The sequence below is a fragment of the Petaurus breviceps genome, unplaced genomic scaffold (genome assembly GCF_028583685.1).
Source record: "Petaurus breviceps papuanus isolate PSGF00001 unplaced genomic scaffold, PetGlider_PUasm1.0 90750, whole genome shotgun sequence".
In the NCBI taxonomy this organism is placed as follows: Eukaryota; Metazoa; Chordata; class Mammalia; order Diprotodontia; family Petauridae; genus Petaurus; species Petaurus breviceps.
In genome coordinates, this window is record NW_027187335.1 from 4,982,726 (window position 1) to 4,994,357 (window position 11,632).

At 37.9% G+C, this 11,632-nt stretch overlaps 1 pseudogene; it reads left to right on the forward strand.

Moving 5' to 3' along the window:
* The first annotated feature begins 10,016 nt into the window (after positions 1–10,016).
* Positions 10,017–10,598, forward strand: LOC138145769 (ubiquitin-conjugating enzyme E2 C pseudogene; annotated as a pseudogene).
* Positions 10,599–11,632: the final 1,034 nt, after the last annotated feature.

Below are 11,632 nucleotides of genomic sequence, written 5' to 3' on the forward strand. Positions count from 1 at the left end.
TCTCTCTCTCTCTCTCTCTCTCTCTCTCTCTCTCTCTCTCTCCCTCTGTCCATTCGTCTCTTTTCCTCTTTCTCTCTCTCTCTTCCTCCAACCCTCTCTGATGTTAGGAAGATAGAGATGATAGGATTTGGCAATAGATTGGGTATAGGGGGTGAGAGACAGTGAAGAGTCAAGGGTATCACCTAGGTCATGAACCTGTGTGATTGGAAAGATCATGGTATTCTCTATTGTAAGAGAGAAGTTAGGAATAGGAGGGTTTTTGGAGTTCAGTTTCAGATATGTTGAGCTTAAAATGTCTACAATGCTACTATTATCCTCATTTTACAGGTGAAGAAACTGAGGTTGAGAGAAGTTAAATGACTTGCCCAGAGTCACATGGCTAGCAAAGTGTCTAAGATAGAAATTGAACTCAAGACTTCCTGACTCCAGATTTTGTGTTCGATCTCTTCTACAAAAATTACAAAGAAATTTCTAAACATGAGAAAATAATAATATTGGTTGAGGAGCAAAAAGATGGTGACAAAATGTCTTAGGGATGAAAAGAATGAATCATTATCAAATAGGTGCTTATTGAACAAGCTATCTGAATGTGTCAAAGCATTTATATTACCTTTATCGGTTAACAAAGACTTTGACTGAGTTTTGAAATTATGGCTTAGTCATGAACTGCAAATATTCAAAATAGTTTCAAGCAGAGTGAAAATGTTAGAGTATTTGAGGTCTACATGGAAAAGCTCTAAGACTCATTGCCAGCACAATAATATCAAGAAAAAATGATAGAACTATAGCATCTTTCCAGGAGAAAGCTTAAATCCATCATGGCTCTGTCTAATCTTAAGCTCATTATCATCATTCCAGAATAGAATTAAATATGATTTTCAAGTTAAAGAATCAGGTGTAGCAAAACATCACATAGATCATTTGATGTGCCTGAATAACGTACAATTTTATGACTCTACTGGGAAAAAATGCATACTATGGGGCTACTTGATCTCTGGTCGGTAAATACAAAATTCTTTATTAAATCAAATTTAGGAGAATCGTCAACTGGAGGAAAAATACCTTTGCAGTAATTTTCTCTGATAAAGGTACATTTCCAAGATGTATAAGTAATTGATTCAAATTTATAAGATTAAGAGCTATTACTCATTTGATAAATGATCAAAGGTATGTAACAGGTAGTTTTCAAAACAAGAAATACAAGTAATCAATAACCAGATGAAATAATGCTCCAAATCACTAATAATTAGACAAATATAAATAAAAGCAACTCTGAAATTCCACCTTGCACCTTTCAGATGGTAAAGCTGATAATAACAAATGTTGGAGGGCCTGGGGTGAAACGGGCATATGGATGCATTGTCGATAGAGCTGGTTCATGAATTGGTCCATGAATTTTGGAAAGCAATTTGGACCAAATTGCTAAAATATATATACCCTTTAACCCATCAAACCACTACTGAGTCTATACCCCAAAGAGAGCAGAGAAAGAAAAAAAGGAACTATAATATGTGCAAATTTTTATAGTAGTTTTTTTGCAGTGACAAAGAATTGGAAAGTTAGGGGATGCTGATAAATTGGGAATTGTTTAAACAAATTACATAACGTAAATGTACAGGAATATTATTGATTTTAAAACAGATAATACCATAGAAACATGGGAAGACTTAGTAAAGAATTAGTAAAGTATAGAGAACTGAATAACAATTTATAAAATAACATTATTGTAAAGACAAATACTTTTGAAAGACTCAAGAACTCCAATAAATGCTATTACCAACCACCATCCAAGAAGATTGGTGATGAGCCATGTTACTCAACTCCTGATAGAGAGTTGATGGACTCAAGATGTATAATAAGACATACATTTTTGGATATGGAGAATATGGGAATTTTTTTGTTTGACAATTCATAGTTAGAATTTTTTCTAATGGGAGAATGGGAAATGGAAGAGGAAATAAATGCTAACTAATAGAAAAAAATTAAAACAAAAGTTACATTAAAAATTGAAAAAAATTGGAAGGGAATACCCCATGCCCATAAGCTATGGTAGTTTCATATCTTTGTAGAAGAATTTTACTTTCTAGATTGTTTTATCAACTGTTCTACAAGTGTTTTGTCCAAAAGAACCACTGTTGATTTTCTGGGGAGAACAAACATTTAATTGAGGGGAGAATGTAATGACATCTTACAATGTCAGGCTTCCCCAGGCTAAAACTTGTCCATGTTCATGGGTCACAGATGAAAAGAACTCTTTAATGAAGAGGGAGAGAGAGTATTGCCCTCTCCCCTCAGACCCAATGGTGTTTTTCGTTTTTCTTGGAATTGCAAGAATATCTCTCCTCCAGATTTGATCCGTTTCTTTTTCCTGATAAGAATAATTTGTTATGTTTTAGTATGAATCAAGCAACAGGCATTTATGAAATACCTACTATGGACAAGGATCTGTACTAAGAGCTGGGATTATAAACACAGAAAAGAAATGGTCCCTGTCGTCAAGAAGTTTATGTTTTATCTAACCCAAACTTAATCTGATTATGCCTTTTAGTTATTATCCTTTATCTTGCCTCTTCATGGCTAAATTTCTTGAGAAAGCCAGATTGATGTATACCCTGTATCCCCATTTCCTCTCCTCTCTTCGTAACCCTCTGCAGTCTGTTTTTTTTTAACTTCATCATCAACAGAAACGGCCCTCTCCCAAGTTACCAATGATCTCTTAAATGCCAAATCTTAATGGCCTTTCCTCCATCCTCATCCAATTTGATCATTCTGCAGCCTTTGACACTGCCAATAACCCTTGTCTCCTGGATACTCTTACCTCTCTAGGTTTTCATGACACTGTTCTCTCCTGGTTCTCCTCTAACCTATCTGATCACTCCTTCTTAATCTCTTTTGCTGAATCTCCTTCAAGGTCATGCCTACTAACTTTGAATATTTTCTAAGGATCTATCCTCGGTCCTCTTCTCTTCCATACCATCTCATTGGTATATCATTCACAGATCTATTTATCTCATCCTAACACACCTGACCTCTAGTCTTAAATCACCAAATACTATATATTTCAAACTGGATGTCCTGTAGACATCTCAAACTCATATATGTCCAAAATAGAGCCTCCCAAATCCTTTACTTTTTCCAGTTTTACTGTTAACTGTCAGGCACACCCCCATGCTTGCAACCTAAATGTCATCTTTGGCTCCTCACTCAGCATCAGTATTGTCCCTAAAAATCTAGTTGGTTGCCAAATCTAAGAATTTCTAACTTTACAACATCTCTCATATAAGTCTTATCACCTCTCACACAGTCACCACCCTGCTTGGGTCAGGCCCTCAACATAGCACATATTGACTACTGTAATAGACTTCTGCTTGGGCTCCCTGCCTTAAGCCTTTCCCTAAACCAGTTCATCCTCCATGCAGCTGCCAAAGAGATCTTTCTAAAGTGTAGTTCTATCATCCTTCTCAATAAACTCCAGTGGCTTCTTATTGCCTTCAGGATCAAGTATAAAATCCTTTGACTGATCACAATTCATCCTGAGAAAGCTGATCACAATCTGACCCTTCACAACTTTTTCAGTCTTATGTTTTATGTCTCTCTGTGTATGCTATGATCCAGGGACACTGCCTTCTTGTTCTTCCTTTCACAAAACACTCCATTTTCAGAGTCTACTTCCTTTCACTGGCTGTCACCCAGTTTTGTGGAGCTCTCCTTTTTCATTTTTCCTGTTGACTTCTCGGATTTCCTCTTGTTTCCTTTCTTTGGTTTCTCAACTCAAATCTCACCTTCTTCAAGATTATTTCCCCAGATGAACTTTAAGGTCTCTGCCAGCTCTAAATCTATAGCAAGGTCATCCACTGCATCCTAGGCTATCACTAGTTGCCTTGACTTTGTCTTATCACTGGACTTCAATGATTCTGGAGGAGTGAGGCTGATTTTGTTTAGCTCTGATTCACTTAAATTCAATTCATACACAAGTCAAGACATCACCCTCATGTTGTTATTGGTCCTTATTGGTCCCAGTCTTCTCTCCTACTCACCTCTAGTGTTTTCCCTCCCTCTGAGATTACCTACCTATTTTTATATCCATCTATCCATTCATCTATCTATCTATCTATATCTATCTATATATGTCCATATGTATAGGTATATGTCCACATGCACATATATTTACACATATGTGTATGCACACACACATATATAGAAATCTATCTTTTTTTGCCTATTATTTTCTTATTAGAATGTGAGCTCCTTGAGAGGGAAAGACAGTGTTTTTGCTTTTTAACATTTTCCCAATGCTTTCCAGAGTGCCTAGCATATATTAAATGTTTTATAAATGCTTATTGACTAATATTCTATTAGGAGAAAATAGGTATTTAAAAACATACAAGAGCAATATATAAATATAAATAAACATGCACATATTTGAAAGAATGGTATATGTAAAGGCACTAGCATCATGAATGATCCTATACTCTCTCCAAATATTGATCTCTCAGAGGTAAGTAATTAATCTGATAGCTATCTGAGTGTGGTATCTTCAAAGCAATTTTCATTTGGTGTAATGCTTTGGGGAGATTTGAACACCAAGCATGGCAAATGTCTTGAGAAAGTTTTATCTGTAATACATCTGGACTGGAAAGATTGTTTTCCCATTTTTAAAGGTAGCAGCTTAATCCAAGGAATAAAGCATTTATTTGATGAAGCCCATTTATCCCCATAACCTCATACTGTTGTCAGAAGGACCCAGAGACCCTCTCAGATATTGACCAACTTTTAGAATTGTAAGATTATAAAGGTAGGTGGAATCTTAGATCTAGTTTAACTCTTTCATTTTACCAAGGAGGAAACTGAGGCTCAGTGAGTTGAAATAATTCACTATCTGGTCAAAAAACTACTTGATGACAGAATTGAGACCATACAAATCTTCTAATTCTAATCCTAGCATCCCTCCAACTATATGGTGCTAAATGATTTGATGGAGCCAAAGAACAGATTTAATTTACCTAAACACACCTCTAGGTTAAAATTTTTTTTTTGTCTTTCTAGATTTTTGAGACCCAGTGTGATTTTCAGTTTGATCAAGATACCAGATCTGAATCTGCTAGAACTTGCTTGTCAAGCATAACTAAGCAAACTTGTAATGATAATAGAATTTGAGTAAGTGGACCTTTTTCTTTCCATTCTGATCCATTCCAAATAAGACTGACTTGAATTGACTCTCCATCCTTTAAGATGCTAATCTAAATTTAGCCTATGGAGTCTATCATTGCTTGAGGGAGACTACAGAACCACAGACCTACTTGGTATGCAGAAGGCTGGTCTACACTTTTCTCCTGCTACTGAACTATGTCTACTCAGATATGGACCTGAAAACAGTTGACTCCTATCTTTCTTTCCTTCAGAAAAGCTATATGACAGTCATCAGGTGACTGGCAACCAGTGAAGAGTGGCTGTGTATTGTTGTTATTTGTTCAAAAATGCTTTTGCTTCCTCACCTGTGCCCAAGGCTGTTCTAACAACAATAAAAAATCAGCAGGCAACAAGGGTGAATAAATGGTGGAGAGTAGCCCAGATGCAATACAAAATCTAGATGAAGGTGAATCATTTGTGTGTTTCTTACATATCTTATCAGGTAAAAAGAACTCATGTATTTTCTAGAGTTGCTAGGTGAGAAATGGGGAGCCTTTCCTTGTGTGTACCATCTCCTTCCATCCTCCTTTTCATAGACTATCTGGATTCCCTGAGGGTGCCTATCACAGAAATATTGAAGTTCTTCCAGGAAAGGCTCAGTAGTGTGGATATGGGAAGTCTGACAACATTAACAAGCTCCAGCGACTGCTTACAAAGAATCAGTTATTATGCATCTTGGGACATTAGACAGTGTGTTCAGAATTGCAATTTGCTATTAGTGAATTGCTATTCTAGTGAATGAGTGAATGAAGGTGTATTTTTTAAAATAATTTTTTTTAAAGCAATTGGGGTTAAGTAACTTGCTCAAGGTTACATGGCCAGTTATTTCTGGGTGTGGTGCTAAGTATCAGAACCTGGATTCAATCCCAGGTTATCTCGACTTTGGGGCCGGTGCTCTTACTCACTGTGCTACCTGGCTGCCCCATAAATTTTATTTTTAATTTAGGGAATAAAACATGCATTTCCATAACATAGTTCAATAAAAAGATGATTGTACATGAAGCTTCAAATCTATTCTTGAATATACAACAAAATTATCACGTAAATTTCTTTTTTTTCCCCTTTGGATATAGATAGTGTCTTTAAGGTGTACTTTTAAAAGAACTCTAAATGTTTGGAATGGAGTTTGAAAATTATAAAATGCCTTACATCTTCTAATAAGGCTTCTTTACCTTTTTTGGTGTCCTGGACCCCTTTGGCCATCTGTGAAATCGATGGACTCCTTCTTAAAGAAATGTTTTTCAATAAAATACATAGGATTACAAAGGAAACCAATTATATTGAAATACAGTTATCAAAATGTATTTAAAGAGAAACCAAGTTCATGGACCCCAAATAAAATTATCTCTTAATCCCTTTTAATGCTCTGTGGACTTTGCATTTTTTTCTTTTACCCCCAAGAACTCATCAGCAGGAAATTAATCCAATCCAATAAGCATTTATCAATGCCTGCTATGTATATGCAAGGTGAAATGCTAGGTGCTGGGGATACAGGCAAAATGACATAAACATCCTCTCAAGGAGCTCACATTCAAGTAGGATAATGTGCAAATACATGTTAGAATGTATAATAATGCAATTTATATTATAAAAATTATTATTATTACAAAGTACAGCATAAAACTTTGGGGAGGAGATAGAAAATACTGATATCCAGAGTTACCAGGAAAGGTTTTCCATAGATGATCCCTTAATTTTAAGTCCTAATTAAGGAAGACAGAGTTTCTAAGAAGTGGAGGAGAGATTGCATCACAGGCAAAAGCTGGGAAAACCTGGTAAAGGCACTGAGGCCAGAGATGAATTGCTGAGGTCAGGTAATCATATATGATTCCTCGACCAGCTTTATATGAAGGAGAGTATTTAATGTACACTGTCTGGAAAGGTAGGTGTAGGGTTAATGGGTAAGATCTTCTCTGTCCATTAATAGGCCTATTTGATCACGTGCTCCTTTTTCCCTTGGAACATGGGCCATGTTCCCAGGTCTAAAGGTACACAGGTATTTCAATCATGGGTGTCTTGCTGCTTTGAACTCTGGTTCAGTTCACAGCTGTGACACATCCTGAGTCACATAGAGCCCGTCAGGTGAAGACTATATATATTCAGAGAGATTTATATTGCGTTGGGGGAGGAGCTTGCTTAGGGGGAAGCTTGCTTGTGGGGAGGCTTGCTTGCAAGAAGGCTTTCACACCTTTTGGCACTGAACCAATTAGGCACTAAGTCACATTGGTTGTGATGCCTTCTGGCTCTGAGTCTATTAATTGAAAACTATATATACTGGGAGGTTGGTATTTTACTTTGGGGTTCACTCATGGGAAGAATGCTTCTTTGTGAATTGGTCAGATAAGAATCTGGGTAGCCAATGTTAAGAAGCCCCAGGGTTGTGCTTGAACCCAAAAATTTGTGCTCCCCGGTCTGGTGATTAGGTATCTATTACTCTCTTTAGCTAGTTGGAGCCCTGTCTGTTGAATTCTTTCTTGGATACTCACTTCTTATCTGTACTTATCTGTCTGTTAAATTAAGATCATTAACCCCTTCAAAGCTGTCTTTCCTTTAGTAAAGCAGATCAAAGAACCTGTCCTAGCAGCCCACCCCATGCCCTAGTATGGTAGGCAGGAGTCACATAGTAAAGACCTTTAAATGCTCAGCTCTAAAGTTTTTACTTATGTTCTTGACGTTGTTTTGTGTAATGGACCCCTTTGGCAGTGTGGTGAAGTCTATGGATGCCCTTCCCTGAAAAATCTTTGAAGAAAATGCTAAATTTTAGTTAATAAAAATACACAAATATATCCATACATACACATGTATATTCTGTGTAAATTCATAGACCTCCAGAAATCTATTCACAGGACCCTGCCTCTCCCCTTGTGGATCCATGAATGTCAGGTAAAGAACCCTTTTCCTAAGTACAATAAAAAACCAGGGAAGGTTCTTGAACAGAGGAGGGACATGAACATATGTTTCTTTTTGTTGTTGTTGAATTGTTTTTTCAGTCATGCCTGACTATTTGTGACCCCATTTTGGGTTTTCTCAGCAAAGATACTAGATTGGTTTGTCATTTCCTTCTTCAGTTCATTTTACAGATGAGGAAAATGAGGCAAACAGGGTTAAGTGACTTGCCCAAGGTCACACAGCTAGTAAGTATTTGAGGCCAGATTTGAACTCAGGAAGAGGAATCCAGGCCCATCACTATACACTGTGCCACCTAGCTGCCCATATGTGCTTTAGTAAGACTTTTTTTGGCAGCTGGGTGGAAGAGGGGAGATCTTGGATTGAGGAAAACCTGGAAGCCAGAATCCAAAAGGAGGCTCTTGCCTAGTGTAAGAGAGAATGGATGAGGACTAAGGATATTGTTAAAAGAGAAATGAGTTTGGTGTTAGTGTTCCTGACTTTGAACCCTTCTGCTGTCTCTTACCTGGGAGATGGTAGAAAACTCAATCTACTTCTTCTAATTCAGTTTCTTTCATCTATAAAATTGAGAGGGTCACATTATGCAGTTGATTGCTAAATCCAATTACCTCAATAATTAAAGAAGAAAAAAAGAAATGAAATATTTGGCTTTGCTGAGTTGAAAAATACCAAGTCTCCCTATTGAAATGGCTAGGGACTGCTCTGTCTTATTGAAGCAATGCCCAGTCGTGCCCTATCTAATATGTAACCAATATACTTTTCCAGTTCATGGGCAGATTTTATTTGTTCTTTTGGAAATGAAATTTCCCTCTCCTAAGTAAGGGACAAAATTCTTGGGGGCAACCTCCTTCAACTTGCCTTGCCCAAAGCTTCAATATGAGATTGCAAACTGGCAAAAAATAATTTGATAAAGAGCAAGGTGGCTTCCTTTAAAATGCCCTGCTCTTCTGAACTAAATTTGCCCATCTCTAATGACACACATTTTCCTTTCTGCTTTATGATAAGCCATTCATAATTTTTTTAAAAGACCCACATTATTTCTTATGGTTAATTGTGCTTTATCAAGCTATTAATTTTAATCAGAAACTAATGTGATAGGCTCCAAAGAAAAGGGAATTAAACAGATGCTCATTGATAAAGTGGAGAAGAGAATTCTATTTGAATAGCTAGGAATATTTTCTCCTACTATCCATTTAGGCAGATGTTCTGCCTAATCTACATTCACTTTGCTCACCATCTTATCTTTGACCTTTCTTTTGAAGGTATTCATGGAAGAGAATGTCAGTATTTACCTACCTGCTGTGCTTCCATCTGTTTGGGCAGTACACAGATACACACAAATTATGAGTCCCTTTGTAGAACTTTGAGTGACAGAAGCATATCTAAGACTCCATACACAGAATGATCAGATATTATCTCTTTCGGCCTGGAATAAACTATAACAGCGTCTTACATCTGGATAGTTTACGCCAGTAACAGGTGCTGTGAGCACTACAAACTGGAAACTTACTTCCCCAGAGATTTCTCAGCATAGTTGTTTTTTTTTTTTTTTCGAACGTCTCATTTCTTCCATTTTGTTATTAATTTAATCTGTTTGGACAGATAGAAATATAACCTCAAAGTGGAGAAGACACATATCCGTACGCTTGAGACTGTGACAGTAAGCTTTGCATTTATTCCATTAGGCAACCAGATGGACATTGTTTCTTTTAATCCTAGGGGGTGTCTATTGAGGAACCGGGGGTACTGAGCTCAACCAGAAAAGAACAAAAATAATAAAGGTTTGGCAGCTATGATGAAATAGAAAGAACCTGGGTTCTAATTATAGTTCTGCAGCTTGCTAGCTTTATGGAAGCTTTAGAAAGTTAGTCCCGGCAGTTGCCGCCCGGGAGTTTCTCTTTCTTTATCTCCGGTCCCCCATGGCCTCGCAGAATCGCGACCCGGCCTCTGCCAGCGCCGCCGCCGCGGCTTCAGGAGGCAGAGCCTGGGGCAGCCGCGGCCCGCGGGTACGTGGGCAAGAGGTTACAGCAGGAATTGATGACCCTAATGATGTCTGGAGACAAAGGAATTTCTGCCTTCCCAGAGTCAGACAATCTCTTCAAGTGGGTTGGGGCCATCCATGGGGCAGCTGGGACAGTATATGAAGACCTAAGGTACAAGCTCTCCCTGGAATTCCCCAGCGGCTACCCCTATAATGCTCCCACTGTGAAATTTGTCACACCTTGTTACCATCCTAATGTGGACACCCAAGGCAATATCTGTTTGGACATCCTCAAGGACAAGTTGTCAGCTCTGTATGATGTCAGGACCATCCTGCTATCTATCCAGAGCCCGCTGGGAGAAGGCAAAATTGACAGCCTATTGAACACACATGCTGCTGAACTTTGGACAAATCCCACAGTCTTTAAAAAGTACCTCTTGGAAACCTACATGAAGCAGGTGACTAGGCAAGAGCCCTGACCCTGGCTGCCCAGACTACCTTCCTTTATCTTGTGTGTATGTGTATGTGTATGTGTGTTTGTCTATCTTTTCCCCTTCCTTATAGCCTGTCTCCTCTCTTCTGTAAAGGACTGTATCATAGACTTGTTTTCCTTCTTTTTTTTCTTAAGCATCAATCCAACCCTCAACATTAATGTATCAATAAAGTTTTGTTTAAAAAAAAAAAGAATGTTAGACCCCCCCCTGTCTGAGTCTTGGTTTCTTTCTCTATAAAATCAAGGGGTTGATCTAGTTGGCTGTTAAGATCTCTCCCAGGCCTCAGGTTCTGTGATAGGTACTGTACCTGATACAAACTACAAATAAATTCTTGTTTTGCTATTTTTGGAGGGAGGAGCTGCAAGACACAACATGGCATAGTGGCTAGAGAACTAGCCTTGAATTCAGGAAGACCCGAGTTTAAGTTCCATGTCTGACACATATTGGCAGGATGACAACCTCTGGGCAAGTCACTTAACCTCTCAGTGTTCTAAGCAACTCTTTAAGAGTATAAATTGAAGAGAAGGTGCTTCCTCATGTTGGCAGGTGGAGTTTCCCCACCTGGGAGTTCTTCCTACTAGGGAAATCTATATAGACTCTACTTCTGGATATATTTTATGTTAACTATTTAGAGTACTGTGTTTAGGTTTTCTTACCAGAGTGACCTCAGCATGAATAATTTATTTGGTCCCAGTTAACTCTCAAAGACTAAGAGACAGAGTATAAAACAACTGATAGTAAACTGCTAAGTCATTTGTGGAACTTTGCTCTCTGCTTGTTGTGTGTTTGGGGGGTGGGGTGCATTTATATGAACACAAACACAGATTCTTGATGGATTATTAGACTCCGAAAAAACAATTACAAAGATACAGGATGGAAGAGATTCTCTAGGGGAAGAAATATTTAAGGATTTTATCTGACTAAAAAAATCAACATGAACCAACAGTAGGATATAGTGCCAAAACAAACAAATGAACCAAGTAAGGTAAGCTGAGTTGAAGAAGTATGTTGTCCTATTCATGAAGGAATAGCTTCACTGAATCACAGCGTCATAAGGTCA